Source organism: Callospermophilus lateralis, chromosome 5 (genome assembly GCF_048772815.1).
Source record: "Callospermophilus lateralis isolate mCalLat2 chromosome 5, mCalLat2.hap1, whole genome shotgun sequence".
Taxonomy (NCBI): Eukaryota; Metazoa; Chordata; class Mammalia; order Rodentia; family Sciuridae; genus Callospermophilus; species Callospermophilus lateralis.
The window spans coordinates 91,311,777-91,338,290 of NC_135309.1; the positions used below are offsets into that span (position 1 = coordinate 91,311,777).

At 34.3% G+C, this 26,514-nt stretch overlaps 1 protein-coding gene across 11 annotated transcripts in view; it reads left to right on the top strand.

The window, feature by feature from the left end:
• The first annotated feature begins 1,090 nt into the window (after window positions 1-1,090).
• Arb2a (ARB2 cotranscriptional regulator A) overlaps window positions 1,091-26,514 on the top strand; it is a 460,304-nt gene continuing 434,880 nt past the window's right edge. For 10 of the 11 annotated variants that reach the window (XM_076857011.2, XM_076857018.2, XM_076857020.2 and 7 more), the window contains exon 1: window positions 1,091-1,243. The gene's annotated coding sequence lies outside the window, so the exon portion shown is untranslated. Of the gene's footprint in view, window positions 1,244-24,543; window positions 24,567-26,514 lie in introns of all 11 variants that reach the window. The other variant, XM_076857015.2, reaches the window with a different exon arrangement.

Here is a 26,514-nt window from a genome sequence, read left to right on the forward strand (position 1 = left end):
ATTGCAGTGCAAAATTTAAATTACTCAGCAGGGGTTATGAAGATTTTCAGTCTTGCTCTTGTCTTCCTCTTGCATGGAAAGTGCTGCCCTGCAAACCGTCTGAGGTCTGCACAGAAATTAAGTCCAGACAGTTTTGAAATACTCTGCCTCTATCAAGGCATTAATTTCTGGCTAACTACAACGCGTTTTTTTTTTTTTTTTAAATTTTTATTTCCAAGAACCCTCTCTACACTGCATTCCTTCTCCCATTAACACCCCGTCCTTCCAACTCCCAATCCTATTGTTACATAAGCTACTAAATTTGTTTAATACATAACACTGTGGCCATTCAATCAATCAATATTTATTGAGTATTTCATGACAGGCACTGTTTATGGTTGAGAATATTTTAAAGGACAATTCTCTGAATGTTATAAATGGCGACTCACTTTCAGCTACCAGTCCTTCCTTCCCCTTAGCTGCCCTCATCTGTGTCCCCAGCACCTGGTTTGTTTAGCCTTATTAAATTAACAATTGTGGAATAAGTAAATGTACTGAAAGTAACTTGTAAAATTTAATCAGTTACCTCCCCTCCCCCAATTGATTATCCTGGATTTACACTTGACAGTGAACTTTCAAATCTGTTTCTGGAAAAACATAACATCAAAATCCTTAGATGCCCACTTGTGTCAAGTATGGTAAGAAGAAAACTTTGTCATTAGAATGCTAGTATTAACTTCCTATTGTACGCTCCTTAGAGGTAAATGTAATCTTCCAAAATTCTAGCTCCTGTCTTTTCTAGAGTTGAATGAGCAGTGTAAACCCTGATAAACCATGAATGGGGGAATGGGGAATAAAGAAACACCCAGAAAAGTTTTAAAAAATCCGCTTGTAGAACTAAGCTTTAGGAAGGTCCGGTCTTCCAAGTTTACCCACGTAGTCTTCAAAAGGAAGGACGAACACTGGCCTATAGTTAACACTTTAATTCCCACGGGCCTGTCTCCCTCCCATCCCACCAAGCGCCACAGGAACCGATCCGGCGACCACGCCCAGCCCATTTCCGGGTTGTCGCCTTGCCGCCGTCGCGTGCGCAATGACGTTTCAGGCTCCTGTGGACCCCGGAAGTGCAACTCGAACTTGGTCGGGGCGCGGATCCCGAGAGGGAAAGTCACAACAACCGCACGAGGGAGTTCGACTAGCGAGCTGGAAGGCCACGCCTCCTCCCGCCTCCCCCCTCAGCCCTGTAGCTGGGGGCAGAGCTCAGGTAGGAATGTCGTCCTGGAGGATCTGAGCTCCCGGGGCAGGCCCGGGTTGAATCCGAAGAGGGGGTTGGCCTGGATCGGTGTCGGGCGGGGATAGCTGGCCCTGAGGTCTGAGGCTGTCAGATATCATGCTTCATTAACAGGGGACATTTCTGATGTGAGCCCAGAACCCCGCTAATGGGCCACTTCCACCTGCCATTTCCACTCTCCATGCTGGAGGAGTGTGTTCCCTAGATGACTTGCTTTAGAGCTGAGCTTATGAGGTTGTGGGACTGAAGAATAATGGGCCCTCCACCCTTACTTGGCAGGACAGGTATCGCAGTTCTCTGGTTGAAGATTTTGTTTTTAGCAATAAATGTTGTCAATTGCCAATGCTTTACCAGGTAGTCATTGATTTCAGAGAGATTAAAGTGGGATGTCTCACTGGGATGCAATATGAATTCTTAGTGGAATACTTTTGACTGTGAAATAAAGTTATGTATTTTGGAAGCAGTCTTTTCTCTCCCTCATCCAGGGAGAGAAATTACCTCATCCAGGTATTAACATAGTCTTCTGGTGTTTCAGGGTGTCTATATTTTGGCCCAGGTAACTGACTACTTATATTTTGATTGTATTTAAGGATAAGCTGTGTTATTACATTTCTTCTTTTCCTCCCAAGTTCTCAGAATAGTTTTAGAAGAGATATTCTGTGGTTTTCATCTGCAAGTGCCTGACAGTGTTTATCAAAATGGGTGTAATGTGATGTTTGTTACACAGTACATGGTTTGTTTTTGCTTTAAAGCAGTGTCAGAGGTATATTGTTTATCCTTATTCTTTTTTCTCCTTGTGAAGGAACAGATGTTCCATATTCATTTTGCCTATTTAGAAACTGAGCTAGAGAGTACTTTTTGATGTGCTTAACTAAGGTCTCAATGTCAGTGTGCTGGTATCAGACTTCTTTCTGACTTTTAAATGATGTGTTCCTTCCCTTCAAGCAGTGAAGGACTGAGGATACTCTGATGGCATTGAAGCTGTGTGCTGTTACAACACTTGTGGATGGTGGAATAGTCATTAGGCCAAGAAGGACATGTGATGTATGAAGTTGTGAACATCCATCTATTCATTCACTTGTCAAATATTTACTGGCTACCTTCAGTCTGCCAGGTAGTGGTCCAGGTGCTGAGAAGACAGTAGTGAACAATAAAAAAAGTCCTTGTGCTCCTGGAGCTTACATTCTTAACAAGTAGAAGAGCTATGAAACAAAAAATAGAGCAAGTAAGGGGGAGTGGGAATGATGGAGGATGCTATTTTAGATAGGATGCTCAAGTTCAGTCTCTCTTATAAAGGGGCATTTGAGAAGAGATCTGAATGAAGTGAGAGAGTGAGCTCTGCAGGTATGCAGAGGACAAGTGTTTTAGGCCACCATCAAGGTCTAAAACATGAATTTTGGTATAAATTGAAATAGCAAGGATATAGACATCAGGGTTTAAAAATCTTGGGAAGGAATATTTATCATTGATTTTTTTGTGTGTATGTGAGAGATTTTATTTATTGACAGTGTAGCTTTCTTAGCTTTCTCCAGCAAAGCTCTATGAGGAGACTCGAGGTAGGCATATAGAGATGTTTTCATGCTACTTATTGAGTTATAAACAATATTAAACACCATTTACTCAGTTGAGTAAATGGTGTTTTGTCTTGGTTTTTGTCAGATTGGGTTTGCACAGTAGTCATTGATACTAAGTAGCAGGTACTCCTGCCCCTTGTCAGCTTTACTTTTCAGTTATCTTTTTTTTTAATCATAGTAAAATACACATAACATAAATTTTACCATTTTAATCCTTTTTTCTTTTTGGTACCTGGGATTGAACCCTTTGGACCTAACCACTGTGCCACATCCCCAACCTTTTTTTTTTTGTATTTTATTTAGAGATAGAGTCTCACTGAGTTGCTAAGTGCCTTGCTAAATTGCTGAGGCTGGCTTTGAACTTGTGACCCTCCTGCTTCAACTTCCTGAGCTGCTGGGATTATTGACATGAACCACTGCACCCAGCATTTTAATCATTTTAAGTGTACTTTTAGTAACATTATATACATTTACATTGTTATTTGCAACCATCACTACTATTCATTTACAAAATTTAAAAATCTTCCTCAACTGGAACTCTGTACCCATGAAACACTAACTCCTCATTCTTGACTACCTGTAGCCTTGGAAACTACCAGTATACTTTCTGTGTCTATGAATTTGACTACTTTACATAACTCACATACGTGCAGTTATACAATATTTGTCCTTTTATGAATGGCTTATTTTACTTAGAATAATGTCTTCCAAGTTTCATACAAGATATAACATGTGTTGGAATGTCATTTTAAAGGGTGAATATAATAATCATTGTGTGCACATACCACTTTTTTACCTGTATTCATTCAGCTGTGGATATTTGGGTTGCTTCCACCTTTAGGCTATTGTAAATAATGCTGCTGTGAGTGCAAACAAGTTCAAGTCTCTGCTTTCAAGTCTCTGCTTCATTCCTGTTGGTTGTCTACTCAAAAGTAATATTGCTAGGTTATAATGGTAATTTGCTACAGTTTGGATCTTAAATATTTTCCAAAGGTTCATGTTTTAAAGGTGGTCCCCAGGGAGGCATTATTGGGAAGTGGTGGAATCTGTTGGGTACCAGCGGGAGACTTTAGGTCACTGAAGTGGTGATCTTGAAGGTATAGGAAGACTGTAGCCCCTTATTCCTCTCTTTGTTTGCTTCCTGTTCTGAGTTGAGAGGTTTTGTTCTGCCATGTGCTCCCCACACGGTGTCCTTCCCTGCCACACTTAAAAACAATGGAGCCAACTAATCATGAACTGAAAGCTCTAAAACTGTGAGCCAAAATAAACCCTTTTCTTTATAAGTTGATTATTTCAGTATTTTTTATAATATTGGAAAATTGACTAACACATAATTCTATGTTTTAATTTTTTGAGGATTACCATACTGTTTACAACAGCTACCCCAGTTTACATTCCCACCAGTAGTCACAGGTGTTCTGATTTCTCCAAATCTTCACCAACATTTCAACATTTCACTTTCTCACCAAACATATATTCTCATGAGTGTAAAGAAGTATCTGTGGTTTCAATTTGTATTCCCATTATGATTGGTGATGTTAAGCAACTTTTCATGTGCCTTTTGGCCATTGATAGATCTTTTTCAGAGTGCTGTGATTTATTTTAAGACCTGATTTTAATAATTCTTTTTGACATTTATTTGGTAGGTTTTTAAGGAGTCGATTGCATTTTAAGAAGGCAACCATCATGTTTTGGTGTTTCTTTTTTTTAAACTCTAAGAAACTAATTTTACTAGTTTTACAGTTAACTATATAAGTTACAGTTAACTGTACAACTCTTCAATTGTATGTAGATAAGGTATCTGCAATAACTCTAAATTTAGCCTTAGCAGATGCAGATTTTGATACCATGAATTGGGATGCTGCTGTCACATGGACTTAAACATTTCAAAGTATCTTTAGAACTGGAAAATGGGTAGAGACTAGAGGAGTTTTAAGGTGTATGCTAGCCGAAAAAGCTTGTGTTTCAATGAAGGGACTATTGATAGAATTACTAAAGGCATTTCTGGTGAGGGCTCAGAAAGGTAATAGGAGTTATCTTCTTAGAGAATACATTAATAATGATGAACAGGATGTTGGTAGAAATATGGACATTAGAGTTCGTTTTGGAGTGGTCCCAGATGAAAGTGAGGAAGAGTTATTGAAAACTGGAAGAAAGGAAGTCTTAATCACAAAGTAGCAAAGAACTTAGCTGAACTGTTATAGTGTTTTGTGGAAAGAGCTTGTGAGTGATGAAACTGGTCATTTAGCTAGGGAGAATTTTAAGTGAAATGGTGAAGGAGTGGCTTGGTTCTCCCTGATTGCTTATAGTAAAATGTGGAAGAAGAGAGATGAATTGAAGAGGAAACTGTTAAGCACAAAGGAATCAGCACTTGAAAATTTAGAAAGTTCTTAACCTATTCATATTGTAAAAAAGGAGAAAAAGCTTCTTCTGAAGCAAATACTTAAAGATGTGGTTGAGCACTCATTTGATAAAGAGATCCTGGGTGCAACTCTTGGACTTAATTGGCCATTTCAGCAGAAGCCAGGAGTAGAGATAATGTCAAACAAGCAAAATACTGCTTGGACTAAAGGAATCAGAAAATGGGATGGAATGAAGGAAGGCTGTGACTATCTATTATTTATTATTTTTTAAGAAAAGGGAAAAGTGACCCTAGAGATCAACATTGCCACCATAAGCCCAAGGCTTATGGCTAGTTCCTTCTGGGTTTCAAGGGTTGGGCCTCCTTGGTTTTGTGGGTTGTAGGTGCTTCTGATCTATTGCCCAGTGCCTCAGGAACAAGGCCACTGCTCAGTTTTGAGTGACTGGAACTGCTATGAATAATTGTTATAGTGATACTATTGCCCAATGGATGTAGAGGAAAGAGTATCAAATTAAAGAAAATTATTTTTTTAATTGATTTTGTTTAAAAAGATAAATGACAATGGAATGCATTACAATTCTTATTACATGTATACAGCATGATTTTTCATATCTCTGCTTTTATATAAAGTGTGTTGACACCAATTCATGTCTTCATACATTTTGGAAAATGATGTCTAAATTATTTTTCAACTGTAAGATCTAATGTTTGAAGAGTGAATAGTTTGATGGGCTCTTGAGTCATCCATAATTTTTCACAAATTTGAAAGAAGAAATAGGAAGTCCTGAGTGAAGACTTTTAGACTGCTTATCATCAACAGTATCTGAATAAAAAGTCAAGATTCATGAAAGTAGAAGAAAATAAAAAGGATGGAAAAATAATATACTATGTTATGCACGGGGAACACAGTGCACTTCCACCCCGCTACATCCGCTCCTTACATTATGAAAACAGCTTAATTGAGGATATTAACCTTAGAATAAGATTTATCAAGGATTTAAGGAGCTACATCATTGGGAACATATTTAGATATTTTTGCTCTTACCTAGCCACAGTGGAGGTACTCCTAAGGCTTTAGAATTAACAGAAGTTTCAATTAGACATAATAAGCAGAGAAATATTTAATAGAACTGGAATATAATTAATATATATTGATTCATAATTGATTGATTGATTGATTGATTGTGTGTGTGTATGTGTTCCTACTGTTTTTTTAGGCAAGCTAAGAGTGTTTTAGTAGATAACTTTCCAGGTTAAAATAGGGAGAAAAATCTGGGACAAATAGAAGGTATTCCAAGTATTTTGGGAACTAAGTAGTACTTGAACTAGTAACATTGTATTAAGGTTTTTATGTATGGCTCTTGATATGTGGAATAATATTTTAGAAATTTACTAGTAAGTTGTGAAGAAAATGTAGAATAAAGAAAAATGAAGAACACAAAAATAAGACTTGTATTTGCAAGTAATGTAAATGAAGTAGTGATATTGGAGTTAATCCTAGATAGCACATTATTTCTCTAATTCAAAAATCCAAAATCTCAAATGTTCTGGAATATCTCTAATTTGCAAAAAAAATTATGAATGTAATGCATTCCACTATTGTCATATATGTAAGAAATAATAAAAAAATGGATAAAAATCCAAAATCTCAAGTTTTCTGAAACCCAGAACTTTTTTAAAAAATTTTTATTTTTTTAAAATTTTTTTATTGGTTGCTCAAAACATTACAATGATCTTGACATATCATACATTTGGTTCAAATGGGGTACGTAATCTTATTTTTCCATGTGTACAGATTGCAGGATCACATTGGTTATACAGCCACGTTTATACATAGGACCATACTAGTGTCTGTTGTATTCTGCTACCCTTCCTATCACCCCTCCCCTCCCCTCCCCTCCCATCACCTCCTTCTACCCAATCTACTGTGACACGTTTCTTTCTCTCTTTTTTCTTCCCCCTCACACCATCTTATATGTAATTTTGTATAACAATGAGGGTCTCCTACCATCTTCCATGCAATTCCCCTTCTCTCTTCCATTCCCACGCACCTCTCATCCCTATTTAATGGTAATCTTCTTCTCATGCTCTTCCTCCCTGCTCTCTTTTGAGTCGCCTCCCTTATATCAAAGAAGACATTCTGCATTTGTTTTTTAGGGATCGGCTAGCTTCACTTAGCACAATCTTCTCTAATGCCATCCATTTCCCTGTAAATGCCATGATTTTGTTATTTTTTAGTGCTGAGTAATATTCCATTGTTTATAAATGCCTCATTTTTTTAATCCATTCATCTCTGAAGGGAATCTGGGTTGGTTCCACAGTCTAGCTATTGTGAATTGTGCTGCTATGAACATTGACGTAGCTGTGTCCCTGTTGTATGTTCTTTTTAGGTCTTCTGGGTATAGTTCGAGAAGGGGAATAGCTGGGTCAAATGGTGGTTCCATTCCCAGCTTTCCAAGGAATCTCCATACTGCTTTCCAAATTGGCTGAACCAATTTGCAGTCCCACCAGCAATGTACAAGTGTACCGTTTTCCCCACATCCTCGCCAGCACTTGTTATTGTTTGACTTCATAATGGCTGCCATTCTTACTGGAGTGAGATGGTATCTTAGAGTGTGAAACCTAGAACTTTTTGAGGACTTACATAACAGATAGTTTCAAATTTTGAATAATTTAAAATTTTGAATTGGGATTAGGGGTGCTTCTTCTGTAAAGTATACCAGAATGTCCCCAAATCCCCAAAACTCCAAAATCTAAAATACTTTGAGTCCTAAGCATTTTGGATAAGGAATATTTAGCCTGTAATGATATATCGGGACCAGGGTGTCCAAATGTTGATACAATACAGGCAGATTATATCATGAGGTGTATTATGAGATATATGTGTGCATGTATGTTTGTATATACACTTGGTGTGTGTGTGTATCTATATCTGTCTGTCTATCTATCTATCTATCTAATCTATCTATATCTCTCAAAGGCCCAGGAGCCAAGGTAAATAATATTACTGTATTTAAAAGTTTGTTTTTTTAAACCATGTCGTTTGAAGAAGTGTTTATTACTTGTGCCAGTATAAGCCATTTGTTGAAAAAGTAGAAGTAGATATGTAAGCTTGGTTTTGGAAAATACTTTTGACCTTATTCTACTTTCAAGGAATTATTAATCTTTTGAATAATTGTAGTCTTCTTTTTATTATTCATGTATATAGTTTTTCCCTAGATGTTGTTGAGCTATATATATAGGAGAGTACTAGACAATTATATTCCATAATACTGCATAGCATAGAATTTGCAAATTGGAGATGCTCCAGGTTAAGTAAGCCTGTATAATCTTAAATTTTTTAAAAAATTAGTTTCCAACAAATTCAAGTAAAAATCCCTGTTTTTGGTTTCCTCCTGAAAAAACATGAAGTTTTAGTCATACGAGGCCTTTACTCTACACGGCAGTCATTGGATGTGCCTTATTTTATAGTATGTTGTAGTTTTCACTATTCATGCTGGATAAGCTTCTGATTATAGGGTCTCATTGCAGACATTTTGCTGTTAATTTTCTGATACCTGTAGGCATTCAAATTTTTTTAAAAATTGTTTTTTTAGTTATAAATGAACATAATGAATTTATTTTGTTTATTTATTTATTTTTCCATGCTGAGAGTTGAACTCAGTGCCTCACACGTGCTAGGCAAGAGCTTGTCCACTGACCACAACCACAGCCTGGCATTCAAATTTTTGATTCCTGCATTATACAAACCTTAGCATGAATTGTCTTTGCCCCTTTGTGACTTTATTACATCCTTCCTTTCTTTCTTTTTTAAATTCATTCTATATACCTCAGTGCTTGGTATATGACATTCAGTGCAGATGCCCTTTTGAAGTAGTAGTTTATTCTATAAATTTAAATTTGAGTCTTTTCCTCTTTGTTTTGCAATATATTCCTTTTAGCTGCTGTCAAGGCATTGTTCTCTCCTGTGGGTTGGACTCTGGCCTGAACTTTAAGCAGATTGTCTCTAGGTTTGGTTCTAGGACCAAACAAAATTGATTTAAATGAGGTCATTTGGACATCTTTCCTCCAGAATCAAAGAATTTTTGATCTGTGCCCTGTTCTTACAGAGTCTTTGCCTACTTTTTTTCTGGGTGGCCGATATATAAAGTCAGTTTATGATAATGTATTTGACAGGTGGTTGTTATTAGAGTATTATTGTTTATAGGTAATGATTCATTATTTTGAAACTATGTGATAGTGATGGTGAAAATTTTATCTGCAATAGGAATACTACAAGGACTGCTAAGAAACCAGACATTTCAGTTTTATCACTGAAAACAAACTATTTAAAATAACCCTATTTATTTTGAATATTTTTGTTCAACAAGAAACATGTATAATTATTTTTATCAAAACAAGCATATGTGTTTGTGTTTTAAACTGGTTTAATTAAAAATGTAAGGTTTCTCATCTTATTTTTGTTTTCTTACTCAAAATGAAGAAAGACTTTCAACCAGGCCAATCATTTTTACTGAAAATATTGAACTATGTGAGCTAATTTTTCATTATTTTTAAATCCAAAGACTGTTAACTCTTATTTTAGTGAATCCAGAGGAAACTCCTTCCTTACATGGAAAATCAATTATTGCTGAAGTGGGAAGTCACTAGGCAATTCAGTGATGATGAAAACTAATGAAGCTGGGAGCCTAAGTGACATTCACTGGTTCACTGGGGATTTAAATATGTGTTGTATATTGCTGTGTAATAAATTACCTCCAAATTTAGAAGCTTAAAAGCAGAAGAAGCATTTATTATCTCACATAGTTTCTTAGGGTCAGAAATCTAGGATCTGCTTAGCTGGGTAGTTTTGGTTCAGGATCTCTGATAAAGTTATAGTTACGGTTTCATCTAGGGCTGCAGTCATTTGTGATTTGGGTTTATAGGATCCATTTCCAAGCATAATCATGTGGCTGTTAGTGGGAAGCTTCAGTTACTTACCATATGGACCTCTTAATAGGGCTGCTCACAACGTGACTTTCCAGAGAAAGTGATCTGAGAGACAGAAAGGAGAAAGCACCAATATTAATGTTATGACCTTTTATAACATATATCTCTGTAGAATCATCTTATCACTTTTCTGTTTGCTATTGGTTACACAGACCAACTCAGGTATGATGTGGGAGGAAACTACATGAGGGTATGACTACCAGGAGGTAGGGCTCATTGGGAGACATTTTGGAGACTACCACAGTCTATCCTCCATTCCCCAGTGATTCATGACCTCTCACATGAAGAATATGCCCAATGCTTCCCAATACCCTCATTTGCCTTATCCTATTACTATATTATTTCAAATTCTAGAGTCTCATCATCCAGGTGTGACTAAGGTTCCTTGGAAGCAGTTCCGTAAGTACAGCTCTTTGATTACAGTTCTTTTCCACTTGCCTCCCTGTTTTCCAAGCACCCGACGTACAATGGTGGGACAAGTTTAGGATAACTGCCTATTTTGTGCCTGTCTTAATTTGTTAAGGTGACTGGGTAACAACCCACTGAAATAGTGCTCACAGTTCTCTAGAGATGAGAGACATGGCTTCTCATGCAGGGTCAAAGGAGGAATGCCAGGTTTTGGTCAGGAAGCAGAAGCAGGATAAAGTAAAGTGCTCAGGACCACAGCCTTTATTGGGGTTTCTTTTGGAAAGGAAGGGCAGAGTAAACAGCTTATGATTGTCTGGTTTAAATACTTCTGGTGGGCTTTGGGTTGTAGGATTGATTTCTAGTTGCCTAGTCTTTGGTCCTGGGATGATTTAAGGCAGGAAAAATATTGGTTGGTGAGTGTGAGTTAGCTAAGGAGGTGTTTGCATGTTGTTATCATTATATCATATTGTTATTGTTATTATGAATTAACCCTTGGAGGGGCAGCTTCTTTCAGGGTCCATAAGACCCTTAAATGTCAGAACATCAAGAGTACAGAAAAGAAAATATGGTTAATATTGATAATATAATTGTTCCTGTGAACACATGCCAAATAGATAAATAAAGAACCTAAGAAAACAGAATTCTGCTATAAGCAGTTTTGTTTCTAATGAAGAAAAATAGGAGGCACAAAGGTGTCTGTTTCACAGCAATTCTGAAATCCAAATAGGCAAATAAAGATGCTCCTTGACTTTTGATGAAGCTATGGCAAAATAAACCCTTTGTGAGTTAAAAATATTGTTAATTAGAAAATGTATTTGATACACCTAATTTACCAAAATCATAGCTTAGCATCTCTGTACATTGTAGAGTCGTGGTTGTTTTTCCTTGTGATGGCATGGCTAACTGAAAACTGTAGCTCATGGCTGCTATCCCATATTGCAAGAGTATGGAACCATGTACTGCTTGCATAGGAAAAGATCAAGATTCAAAATTCCGAATATGTTTCTATTAAATACATATCAGTTTTGCACTATTGTAAGGTCAAAATATTCTAAATTGAAGCATTGTTAAGTTGGGAACATTCTGTACTGGGAATTTCTTGATTAGTTCTCAAGCTTGGGAATAATTCTCTATGGTTTTCAGTCTTACCTTCTTCTACACTACTGATTTTGTCTATTTCTTTTTTCATGAAAGACCAGGCATTTGTATATGAGTAGTTCCTCAACCTGCTTACTGAAAGTAGAATTTTTAAGTCCAAAGGCTTCTCATCATTTAAGTTCTTAACTTTTTAAAATACCAAATAAAAACATGTTAATTTTTAAATAAACTTTTTATATGTTCTATGAATGCTATCAAGATACCTAAGTTTGTTAGTCTACTTTGTGTCACTGTGGCCAAAATACCTGACTGGAACAGCATAGAGGGAAAATTTCATTTTGGAATCATGGTTTCAAAGGTTTAGTGCATGGTCAGCTGGCTTCATCGCTCTGGTCTTGAGGTGAGGCAGAATATCATGGCGGAAGGGTGTGGTAGAAGAAAGCTGCTCAGTTCATGGCGGTCAGGAGGTACAGAGAAGCTAGGGTCAAAGTATAATTCTCAAGGACACGCCCCCCACCATGATTCTACTTCATAGAGCATCCCTGACCTGCCTGTAGTTACCACCCAGTAATCCATTCAAATTATTAATCCATCTAATAAGTCAAATCACTGATTAGGTTACAGCCTTCATAATCAAATTATTTTGCCTTTGAACATTCCTGTATTTACTAGCATGAGCTTTTGAGGGATATCTCAAGTCCAAATCATAACACGTAATTTAAACAAAAGCCACACATACACATTTCTTTGAATACATTTGACTCTTCAGAATGCTGAGGAACAATACCCTTAAGCTTCCTAGAAGCTCTAAGAATGACTTAGGCTGGGTAATTTTTAAACAATAGAAATTTACAACGCACAGTTCTGGAGTCTGGGAAGTACAAATTCAAGGCATCAAGAGATTTGGTTGTCTGTTGAGAGCCTATTCCTCATAAATGGCATCATCTTGCTGTGGACGCACATGACAAAAGTACCCTCAGGCCTCTTTTTTTGAAGCATACTAATTCCATTCATGAGGGCTCCACCCTTATAACCAACAATTCTTCCAAAGACTCCACTTCTTAATATTAACACATTGAGGATTAGATTTTAGCACATAAATTTTGGGGGGACCATATAGCAATCAGTAAGATACACTTTCCTCTCTTTAGAAGGATTTTTGTCTGACTAGTACTGTGAGGTACCACATTTAATACTTTTATTTTAACACTTTTATTTTAACAAAAGATGGAGTTATATTCAGCTTCTGTTTTGGATCATGCTTTCTTAGTTATGCCCTGGATTTGATCTTTGCTCAGAACTCTATTTCTTAATTTTAGCATAATTGCTCTTTGAAGAGAAATTTTAAAAAAATATTTTTAATTTTTAAGCACTTCTAGGTTCACAGCAAACCTGAGTGGAAAATACAAGAAAGTTATATATTCCAGGACCTAGGAATGTATGACCTCCCACACTATCAGTATCCTCCTGCCCCAACACAAATATAACCTCCCCACTATCAGCCTTCTGGACCAGAGTAGTAAATTTGTTAAAATCAGTAAACCTATATTGACACAGTACTCAAAGTCTGTAGTTCACACTGGTAAAGACTCTTGGTAATGTACATTCTAAGAGTTTTGACCAATGTATAAACCATCATAGTATATTCAGAATAGTTTCACTCTTTTGTCCGTCAATCTCTCTCCTTAATCTGTCTGTAGCGGCCACCTATCTTGTTACTGTCTTCATATTTTTGCCTTTTCTAGAATATAATGTAGTTGTGATCATTATAATTTGTAGATTTTCCAGGTTGGCTTCTTTTGTTTGATAATACATACATAAGATTCTTCTATGTCATTTCATTGCTTGATAGTGGTCTGAGTCCATTTTCCACAGTTATAATATAATACCACAGACTAAGTAAATGGGAAACATTAAAATTTTATTTGGCTCAAACTTCTAGAGACAGGGAAGTCCGAGATTGTAGGTCTGCATCTGGTAAGGGTCTTCTTGCTACTTTATAACATGGGAGAAGGGCAGATGAGCATGTGTGAGATAGATAGGAAAAGAGGATGCTGAACTTATGACAAACCTTCTCTTGTTTTAAGTGACTTGCTATGATGCCATAAATGAAGACAAAGGCCTCATGACCTAATCACTCCATAAACGGCCCACCTTTTAATACTGTTACAGTGGCAATTAAATTTCAACACAAGTTTTAGAGGGAACATTTGAACCATAGCAATAGAGCTTTCTTATTTTTTGTAGCACTGAATAATAATTTATTGTCTGGATGGACTGTAATTTATTCACTCACTTGAAAGACATTTTGGTTAGTTTATGTTTTGGTATCATGAATAAAGCCAGTATAAGCATTATGTGTAGATTTTTGTGTGTACATGTTTTCTACTCCTTTGGATAAATACCAATGAGCATGATTTCTTGATCATACAGTAAGAATGTGTTTAAATTTGTGAGAAACCGATGAACTGTTTTCTAAAGTGGCTGAACCATTTTGCATTCCTATCAGTAAATAATGAGTTAGGATTTTTAAAATTAATGTATTATGCTTATACATAATATTGGGATTCATTATGCCGTATTTGTACATGCAAATAACATAATTCAGTTTATCTCATTCCCTAGTACCTTTCCTTTTTCTCCCATCTTCCCTCCCCCAGTCCCCTTCCTCTACTCTATTGATCTTCTACTTTTGTGAGATACCCTGCCCCCCCCACACTTTTTTTTTCCCGTTCTCTACCTTCCACATATGAGAGGAAATATTTGACCCTTGACTTTCTGAGTCTGACTTGTTTCACTTAATGTGATACTCTTCACTTCCATCCATTTACCAGCAAACAATATAATTTCATTCTTCATTATGGCCGAATAAAACTCCCCTGTGTGTATATACCACATTTTCTTTATCCATTTGTCCATTGATGGATACCTAGGCTATTGTGAATTGTTCTATTGTAAACATCATTATGTATGTGTCACTGAAGTATGTTGATTTTAGTTCTTTTGGAGAAATGCCATGGTCCCATACCATATGACACAGCTATCCCACTCCTTAGATCCATTCTTAATCTTTTGAGGACTGTCCCTAGTGCTTTTCAAAGTGTCTTATCAACAGTGTGTAAGTGCACTTTCCCCCCAACATCCTTGTCAGAATTGGAAGCTTGTTTTCTCATTCTCTTGATTGTCTTTTGCAGAACAAGTTTTGCCTCCGTTTTGTTTAACAGTCTTTTGATTAGTTTATTTCTCATTTCCCACATTTTGTTATTAGCATCAAAAGAAAACAGGTATACAGATCTCTGATCTGAAATATCTTTAGCTAGATCAATAATTTCTTTAGGTAGATTTTCTTATTTTTATATAACTGCATGGGATTATGTTGCTAAATTTCTGCCACTAAATAACAAGGGTCTCCCTTTTCTGCACTTTTCAATTATGTTTACTTCACTTTCTTCCAAGTCTTCACTGACAGCATTATTAAAGAGTATGTGGCTTCTATTAACAGGTTCTTCAGAGTATCTTTTTATAACACTGTTTTTAGAGCATCATGCCTGGTTCTGAAGCTACTTTCATATTTTAGGTTTTTGGTATGGCAGCATACCACTTCTTGATACCAAAATTTGTATTTATTGCAGCTTAAATGAAACCCTTATCTCTTGTAGTTGCATTACTGTAATTTCTGGAAAGCAACTCTTGTTTATGACTGAATTACAGTTAAATTTAAATTCCCCACTGTACAAGAAGGACTGGGACCTTGACCATTGTGATAGGTATATATAGACACATTAAATATAGGTTTGCTGAATCTTTAAATTATGTTTACCTTCCTTTGTCATTAAAATAGCACTTTTTCTTCATCTGAGGTGGTTAGTCTTCTCTATAAAACCTGTAATAATCTCACCTGAGGTAGTTGCCTTATAAAGAATACCATATCATCCTCTTGTCAAATTCCAGCTACCTTGCATTGCTTCTAGACCTATAATCATACTTGAATCTAAATAGGCTCCAGTGAATGACGTAAACAAGTGTAAACCACAAGGAGGTATATCATACATCAAAGGAATTGGATGACTTTTGCCAGTTTATAGCTATGGAAATCTGGGTGACATGTGTGAGAATGGATCCAAGAGTGGAATCATGTTGAAGAAATTTAAAGTTGGATCAGGAAGTGATGGAAGTAGTTGTACTTTTCTTAGGGAATCTCTTAAGGATTATACTGTTCTTCGGATGGTCCAGCAGTACATTAAGAGATAATAAATTATAGGGCCTGAATGAAGACAGTTTTGAGGACAGGAAAGAAGGCAGTTATACTTTCTGTTCCTTTTATAAATTAGGTATATTTTTTTAGCTATTGCAATTTAATTATTCAATGCCTTTTCATTAAATCAAGCTGGTTAGTGCTTAAGATTACTTAGTTTTTAGAAGCATGAGAAGGAGCAAACATAATATGCTGGATACTTTTCTAAGCCCTTTGTATACATAACTCATCTGATTCTCACAGCTGAAATGTAGTGGGAAATGAAGATCAGGACACCAAGATCTAGAAGCAACACTTTATTAGTGGCACCATGATCTTGAGGGATAATTCCCAGTGTCTGAACCTTTAGTGCAACATAGCTTTTATTTTTATACATAAGCAAATTTTGGGTACATCAAGGCAAGGGAGTTGGTGCAATTCTATTGGAGAGTGCATTCTACATTCCTTATATGAGTACAATCTTGTCAATAGCCTAGGAACTCTTAACTCATAGCTGAGGGACTTTTAATGCACTAGCCTAAAGGAGGATTATTCTGTTCCTATTGCTTTGTTTCCTGCTTTTGTTACTGTGGTTATATTTTGCTGGTACCTGTTAGCCTTCCTAAGCCTCTATGGTTAAATGTCAGTAAGAAAAGCTACTGTGTTTCAGCATGAAAAACCACAACCTGTCAGCTCTTAAATTGCTGAAATTCCCATTTTGCTCTACCACAGTATTTTAAGTAAATACTAATATTAAATGCATTTTTCATATGTGGAAACAAAGTTACTGTATTGAGGGTCCTCAAAATTCCCTCATATTGGATGATTTTTTTCTGGAAGGACTCACAGAATTCTAAAAAGCTGTTATATTCATAGTTATGGTTTATTGTAATGAAAGATACAGATTAGTAATCAGAAAAGAGAAGATGTATAAGAGGGTGGAATTTAGAGGGGACATGGAAAGAGATTTCAATTGTTCTCTCAATGGAGTCATTGCTGATTTTTTCTAGGAACTGTGACAATAAGTGCAAATTGTTACCAACCAGGGAAGTTCCCCTTAGCCTTCAGTTCTATATGGGGTTGGTCACGTGGGCATGTAATGTCCACAAAACTGTCCTTAAATTCTCAGTCTTCAGCCACTTCAGACGTCAAATTGATATAGTGTGTTATAGGATCTCAAATAAACAAAAAATAGGTGTTTACTGTAAATCACATTTTAAAATAAATTATATAACATGGTCCAAGGCTTTGGTTATATAAAGACAAAATTATCATGTGTGATACTCCAAGGGTTTATTAGTTAACACCCAGAAACTAGCCAGTTCTTTCTTTGGAATGTAGAGGGTTTGAACACTCTAAGCCTTCTGAGTTGACCTTTTACTTCACAGTGACAAAGAAACAACTTGTCCTAGTCAACGTATTAAATAGATGATAAAGTTAAAATTTAAGCACAGACATTCAGGCTTCAGAGTAAGCATATGCCCCACTACCTTTTTGTATCACTCTGTCAAACAATCTGATTTGTTTGGAACAATACATTTTATTAAGTGTATGAATAAGTGAATGGTAGCAAACTGTAGCTGATTCTACTGATTCAATTAAGGTCATTAATGTTATGGCTTTTTAAGTCTTCTGAAATACCACATTTGCATCTGTTCTCAAGTCATCTTCCTCTAAATATATAGAAGTTATTGGACATTTGCTGCAGCTCAGCTGAAGTTTCTTTTCTGTAGTCTTCAAAAACAGTAAATGTTTAATTGACTGGAGTAGGAGCATTAGAAATCTATTTCTAATGTATTTGGAAAGTATGATTGAAGGTTCAAATTTTAGATTTATTTTTTCTAGTTAACGGTCTTATAATTCCTTAATAATAAGTTACAATTATACTCATAATCAAATGCATATGATATTTAGCTGATTTTTGTATTTGCATGTATCTTCTAATATTTCTTATAATAAATTACCAGGTTTGGCTGAGATGAAATAAATAATTCCTCTTAGAAATAAAAATATTTCTCATTTTTCTGTACATGATTTGTCATTTTCCATGGGATGGGTACTGTTATAAAGATTTTAGGAAAAGGGAATTAATTATGTCAACTACCATTTCTTTATGTTTAAAAAGTTTCCTTACTTTTATCTTTTGTAACTTTATTAAGGTGTAATTGAAGTACAATAAATTGTAGTATACAAAGTGTGTCATCTGATCTGTTTTGGCAAATATCCAGTATCATCAAAATCAAAATTTTTAATATTTCTCTCACAAATGTTTTCTGATGAAATTCCTTTTTAAAATGTCCTTTTACAGTATACGTGACAGTAGAATGTATTTGGACCTATGGTACATACATGGAGTTAACTTATGCTAATTAGGATCCTATTCTTGTGGTTTAACATGATGTGGAGTTATACTGTTGGTGAATTCATATATGAACACAGGTGATGAAATTTCTTTTTGGTTATTGGTATGTCTTTTTTTTTCTTTTGGAGAAGTAGGTGTTCAAAATTTTGTCTATTTTGAAATTGTGTTGTCTTATTTAGTTGTAGTAAATTGTAGCAGTTCCTATATAATCTGGATACTAGTCTTTGTATTCTGATGCATGTATTTCAAATACTTGATCCTAATCGGTGATTTATTATTTGTTTTCTTAATGTTATTTTTTGAAGAGTATTTAAAAATTTGTTTAATAAGGTAAAACTTATCAAGCTTTTTTCTTTCATGATTTGTGAGTTTTTTTTAAAATCATTGTTCCAACTGAGAAATATTTTTCTACTCTAAGGTCACAAAGATTTTATCCCAAGTTTTCTTCTGAATATTCTATAGTTCTGGGTGTTATTTTTTCAGATATGTGTTCCATTTTGAGTTAATTTTTGTATGGCATGAGATAAGGATTGACTCTTACTTTTTCTAGATATATTCATTTGAGTCAGTCCTTTTTATTGAAAATAATTTCCTCTTTTTGAACAGCCTCATTTTTGGGGAAAAATAATTGATTTTATATGTGTTGGTCTATTTTTTTGATTCTGTTCTATTTCATTGATATTTATCTTTTTATTGATACCAGACTTTTGATTATTGTGGCTTTATGTTACATCTTGCAGTTTGGTACATTTTATGCTTTGTTGTTATGAAATTATCTTTGGTTATTCTGAGTTTTCTATATTTGTATATTAATTTTAGAATTAGGTTGCCACTGTATGTACAATAGCTTGCTATGATTTTGATTGAAAATTGGGTTGAATCTTTTGATCAATTTGGGGAGAATCTATCTGAAAAACAATGAATTTTTCAATGCATGAATGGCAGGGCATTTCTTTATATTTTTTTAGGATATTTGCAGTTTCTTGCAATGGAGTAGTTTATAGTGTAGCAGTCTTGTATGTGATTGTTAAATTTACTTCTAAATAGTGTATGGTTTTATTTGAGTATGTAAATGGATTTTCCCCATATTTTCCAGTATACACATTAAATTAATTTATTAACATTAATTGTTGTATGGTAATTTCTCTGGGATTTTAAAAAATGTAAACAGATCAAATATAAATAGGGATAATTTTCTTTTTTTCTTTTCAGTCTGACTGTCCTAAGCATCATGTACAGTATAGGCAGGTTAATGTGTCTAAAATTTATTTTATAATAAATTTATGTGCAAAGCCAATCAAATACTATAGTTTATGTACTCCATTTACATTTAATTCCTCAGTTCACTGGTGAAAGGTAGTGTTCATAAATTACTAAACAAAGCCACTAAAATACTACATTTTACATACCTTATCCACATTTAATTCTCTTAATTCATGTAGTGACTTAGATACAAGGTATGATTTGGTAAGTAACTGCTTAGGTATTATTTATAATTGGCTATAAATAGTTAAAATGCAATGGATAATTAAGATGTGGATAGAATAAATGCATCTACTATTTGTTTGGCCTTGTTCATTAATTTATTTCATAATGAACTCTGAATATGTTGGTAACCTGTTCATCCTGCATATGTTGCTTAAGAAGTCAGATTGCTATGAAGAAGAATCAGGGGGTTTTAAATTCTAACTCGTTGTTTTTCTTAGTTCTGTTTTCTGGGAACTGACTTTTCATTTGAATTTTCAGGAGAGGCTTTATTACTGTTTAGTCCATGAGTTTTCTACTGTATTCTGTTTATCTGGCATTTGAGAATCAAGTGACTGGAATGAAAAACCGTAGTTGAAAATGTCAGAATTTGCCTCACTCAACTGCTTCTATATTGCTTAGTGTAGAATCTTGGGGCTCTTCCCATTCCCATTTATAACCTAATTTGCCAATATCTACAACATATTTAAGGTCTATATAAGTAAAATAGTTCAGATTGTTTACATATTGACCTGAAGGGGAAAATTTCAGTATTTTAGTATCTGAAAAGAGAATGTTTTCTCTTTTTTGTTTTTCTTTTCATTGAGAAGTTCCTCATTTGATCAGAATCTTTTACTTTCATTGGGCCATATGACTGGGTATTAGATGTTAAAAGATCATATATCCACCTGTGGGCCTTCTCTTTACATTTGCTTTGCAACTCTATTTATGCCTCCCTACAGTTTACTAGTCCTAAAATTAGATTTAAACTTGGGAAAAATAGAAAGCTCTGCCTATGCCTCAGGCCAAAGCCACTTTTCAACCTAGTTTTCTTCAAAGTGCTGAGCTATTTTCTTATGCACTGACCCAGCTAATAATGAGGTGATATTATGTTTCCTCATGTCTATTGTTTTTATTGTATATTGCTTCCTTCTGAATGATGGCCTGAGTATAAATGTTCTCTAAACACTGTGTTTCTCTCTGGCTATTGTTCGTAGTATGTATTGCTTCCTTTTTTTTTTAAGGATTCAAAAATTTTTATTTCACAATTGGAAATTGGAAAGAAATTGTCATCTGCCAAAAACAAGTTTCGCTTCAAGAAAGACAGTCATATATCAGCTCATGGCTAAATTTAGCACAGTTGTGGGCAAGAAAATGACACAGTTTGTTGTTCATATCAACGAAAACATTTCAACAAGATCTTTTCCCTTCTGTAATAGCTGTACATCTATGCTATTACTCATGAACCAATTAAATATTCTGTACTCTTATCTTGTATCTATTACTTATGACATCAAAAAATAATTCATTAAAGTATTTACCTGCATAAATTTTTTTTTTTTTTTGCTACTTGCCATGACCAGGAAAACATAAAGACTATTTTTAGAATTATTTTTCCTGAAAGCTCCATGGAAGTTTTTAAGTAACTGTAACAGTTAGAAATGAAGAAAGAAAAACTAATTTGTGAGACCTTTCACTTACTATTTTGAACAAGATTTTGACTATAAGTATTGTCTAAAATCTATTGTATATGCTAATAGTATTGTTTCATTGTTTAAATAATTAAGTTAGTTCATTGTTCTCACTTGAAAGAATTTCACTTAGTATTGTATACTAAAATGTGTAAATAGTGTTTTAGTCATTTTTTCCCCACTGTGACCAAAAGACCTCATAAAGACAATTTTAGAGAAGGAAAGTTCATTTAGGACTCATGTTTTTAGTGGTCTCAGCCCATAGACAGCTGTCTCCATTGTTCTGGGCCCAAGATGAGGCAGAACATTATGACAGAAGAGTGTGGAGGAGGAAAGTGGCTTAGGACATGACCATCAGGAAGCAGAGAAGGAGAAATCTGTTTTCTAGAGACAAAGGCATGTTCCAGTGATCTACCTCCTCCATTTGTATCCCATCTGCTTATAGCTACCACTCACTTAATCCATTCAAGTGGTTTAATGTATTGATTAGGTTAAGACTCTCAGAACCCAATCATTTCACCTTTAAACTTTTTGCATTGTCTTGCACATAAGCTTTTGGGGGAGACCTCATATCTAAACCATAACAATAATAGTTTAAAAAATGCATTGAGAACTCACATATTATTGAATTATCCTCTCCATTTTGTGGGGATTTTTATCTGCTTTTATAACTTTGGTTATTTTAAATAAACAAGTATGATTTAAGCCAACATTTATGAGTACATAATATATAGAGGTGTCAAGAAGAATAAGAAACAGTATCTTCTTAGAGGTGATGTAGCTTGTGTGCAGCTGACCATGGATGCAGAGCTAAATTCAATGAAGTTGTTACGGGAACCTATTATTTGAGGAAAATATTTCAGGCAGGGTGATACAGTGAATGAGAAATGTTTGAGTATACATGTTTCATGTCTTTAAACTTACACTTCATTTTAAAGCTAAGTTTTATTTTGAAAGACATGAGAAAAATAAAATCTTAGCAAAATAATGTGTTTGGGTAAAGTTAAAATAAGAAAAGGATTTTTAGAGAATATTAGACTGTAATTGTAAAAGGAATTGCAACCAGAGCCCAGCTGCCTTTTATTTTCTCTGAATATATTGGCCTGATTGGAGTTATGACATATTTCATAGAGATAGCTGCTTATCCTGTTTTAGTTAATTTCAACCTTGAAGTATAATACAAATATTCACCTATAGAATTCAGGTGGTATTTGTTTTGAGTGTTGTAATCTGAAATTTAAACCATATTAATAAAGAACCAACACTAAAACTGAAAAGTTTATCACAGAATTCCTAAAATAGTGAGTTTCCAAGTGCATTTAAAATTTGAATGAACATTTTAAAATTATATTTTTGTATGATATATACTTTCCTTTTTCTTTCTTCCTTCTTCTTCCTTTTTTTTGCTGTACTAGGGGTTAAACCCAGTGGTGCTTTACCACTGACCTGCATCTCCAACTTTCCTTACTTAAAATTATTTTTTATTTTGAGACAAGTCAGTCTAAGTTGCAAAGGGTATCCTTGAACTTGCCATATTCCTTTCACAGCCTCCCGAGTCTCTGAGATTATAGGTGTGCCACAATTCCTGGCTAATACTAGTTTTTTTAAAAAATATTAATATATCTGAGTATTCTTAGTGAAAAAAAGCAAATCACATCAATTTTATTAAGAGCATTACTTACTTACTTACTTACTTACTTATTTTTTTGTGTGTGTGAATTTTAGATTTACTTAAGGACTCAGTAGTGCCCGAGATCCTTTAGCAAAATCAATGGATGATATCTCAAATGAACAAAATTTAGACTTGATATCAAGTAAAAATCATTGAATATGTTCTTAGTTCAAAGTTTGGTGCTAATTCTTTGATAATACAGGCAACTTTTAAAATTTTCTTACTGCTAATTTGTATATCAGTAAAGGCCAGTTGATTCAACATCTGTTTTTCAATGAAAAAACTATCATGCAAAAAAGCAGTATTTTCAGCATTTATCATTATACAAATAGAAATGAATTTAATAAAATGTTATGTTCAGACAAAGCACCAGGTAAAATGTTTTATGCTTGTTTTATTCTCATTTTAACGTCAAGTCCTCCCTCCAGTGGCTGCTGTTTCAGCTTTTTCCTTTTTCACACTGTTTTGAGGAAAGAAGGGAAATTATTTTTCCTTTTTCAGGATTAAGCCCATTTTTGTATCATGTAGGAAGACTGGCAGATGATCCTTCGTGATAAATATTCTTTTATGACTACACTAGCCCATCCTTTAGCAGCCAGCATTCAGATTATTCTGAATTGAATTCTTAGCCCTAATCTCTTATTTACAATTTACTTATAACTGTCCTTTATCCTAGCTTGTAATAATTCCAATCACTTATATATATTCAAAGATTTTACTAATTATACTTACTAGTGAAAGTATACCAATCAGGCTGGGGCTGTAACTTAGTGACAGAGCGCTTGCCTAGCACATGTGAGGCACTGGGTTTGATACCCAGCACCACATAAAAAATAATAAATAAAATAAAGGCATGCCATCCATTAAAAAAAGAAAGTATACCAACCAAAGGAAAAAACCATAAATTACAGTTGATATTTTCAGAAGTACCTAGGTATATTTTCAAATACTTTATTGTAAGGTTGTAAGATATTATTATTTTTTATATTGAGTTTTAAAAATATTTGAAGTTTATTTTTTTAAATAGCTGATATGAAAGCTTTGGCAGTAATAAATTTTTATTTAAAATATTAGCTTTATTTTAAAAAACTCAAATATCAATTGAGTTTTAGTGACAATATTTTATTGATATTTAAATGCTGTGAAATTTTCCCAATACCATTTATCCTAATCCATCTAACTGCTTCTGTTGTGGTTTATGCCCTATGAGGATCCCCTGATTTCTGACTAAATAGGACTGGACTCTTGATATTATCATTAAAGAAAAATGCCCCAAGGAACAAATTGTAAAGGCAGTGTTGCTAAAATTATGATATTCTTATGTTTTTCTGTGGTATGTTTTAAAAATGTATCATTGATAATTAAAAAAGGTTGTGTGCAAATAGGATCACATGTGTGGTTGGTTTTATGGGTATTATGTACTGATGAAAACAATGGCCTTCCTACGTGTAATGCTTATGCAAGTTATAAAGCATAAAAATATAAATAGTATCTGTGAATTCACCACCCAGTTCAAGACTGACAACACTGTAACTTGCACTGTCATCTGCTTTTCCCCATCTCATGACCTTTCCTTTAGCTTAGAGGTGATTACTGTTCCAAATTTTGTATTTAATTTTCTCTTCATTTTTCTTGCAGGTTTATCACAAGTTGTGATAACAGTAAGTTAAGTTTTATTTGATTTTGAAGCTCCATATAAATGATATCAAACTGTATTTAGTGTTCTGAGACTTTGGTTATTTACTCACTAATATTTTTGGAAAATTCATCCATGTTTTTGAGTGTAGTTGTGCTTCATTCATCCGATCTCTCCTCGGTTAATATACTTCAACATATCTGCTCTCTCATATTGGAAATTTTTTTTTCTCTCATTTGTTATAGCCAGATTCTGAGATATCCCCTGGTAATTTTTGTTTCTTGATTTTGGCCTTTGTGTAAATCCTTCCTATAATGAACCTTGAATAGGGCTGCCCACTGTGCCAGTAGACCATTGAGGAAGTGAGAAATCTTATTCTTCTGGGGAAAGACAACAGCCATGTTGTGGGGATATGCAAACAAACCTGTGGAAAACTACATGGTGGGAGGTATTGAAGCCTATGACAACAATCAGAACCAATATTTTATCTATGTGAGTCACCATGGAAGTGAATCCTCCAACCCATCAGCCCTTCAGGTGATTGCAGAGCTTGCCATATATCTTCACTTGAAATTTAAGAATCTGAGTTAACAACCTCCCAGATGAGCTGTTTCTAAATTTCTGATGCACAGAAACTGGGGAATATTATAAATACTTATTGTTTGCTTGGGCCACCGTGTTTTGAGGTTATTTATTATCTAGTGATTATCTATATTTAGATAATTGTAACTGTACACCTTGATCACTACTTGGTCTTGTATGTGCACCGGGAGGTAGATATGAAAATGTTCACAAAATGTTCATATCATCAGAAAAGTCATATACACATATACATACACACATTTATGTGTATTTATATTGGTGATCAAGATGTATACATACCTTGTTGAAGATTATGAGAATATTTACCTTGGAAATCTCATGCCAATCTTAAGTGCATTTATTGATTTATCTTTTGATCAGCAATTTGAATAAGAGTTTTCATGATTCTCCATTCTTTTTATCTTTTTGTATTGCCAGACATTTTAATTGTTTCCTAGTCTAGTGATTGTCTCATTGAGGTTGTATTCCTTTCTCTAATATTTAAGTAGTATATTTTCCCCTTAAAAGTTTAAGGTTTTCTTTTTACATTATACCTTTAAACAATGAAAAATTGATTTTTATATATGGAGTGAAGTAGGGATCTAATTTCTTATTTTTACTATTTGGCTAACTAGTTGTTGAAAATTATTCTCAGGTATGATATGACAGTATCATGTGTTATATGGATATGTTATCTGGCTCTGTTTTGGAGTTCTGTTGTATTTATCAATTTCTTAATTCAGTGCTTATGTTATATTTTATTAATTAGTGTAAAACCTGATAAGGCAAGTCTCCATATCATATTCTTTGGAGTGTTTTATCTATTCTTGGTCATTCCTCTTTGTTAAAACATTTGGAATTATTTTTTTTTAATTTCTCTGAAAACATTTTTGGGTTCAAGTGAAATTACATTAAATGTACATATCAATTAGAGGAAAATTGATATCATCATAGTATTGAGTACAACTATGAATATGATCTCTTTTTATATTTCAGTTTAATATCTTTCAGTAATATTTTGTCATTTTCTGCATATAGGTTTAACATATATTTTGTTGGATTTATTCTGACCACACAGGTTTTTACTTTTGCTGTCATAAATGATGTATTTTTAAAAAATATGCTCTTATCAAATACTTTTTCCACATATATTGAAATTATTATGATTTTCCTTTTATTGTTAATTTGGTGAGTGGCACTTATAGATACTCTAAATTTTGTAATGAACTTCCCAGAGTTTAGAGTTAGGCTGTCTTGGAAGACTTAGATATAATGTTAGAAGTAGAAGTCTAATTGTAAAATTCTTGATTCTCCCAATCATGGGAAGGGACTCCTATCACTTTGTGCTTGTATGGACAATAGTAATGAGAGCTTTTGGCATATTTTTTTGG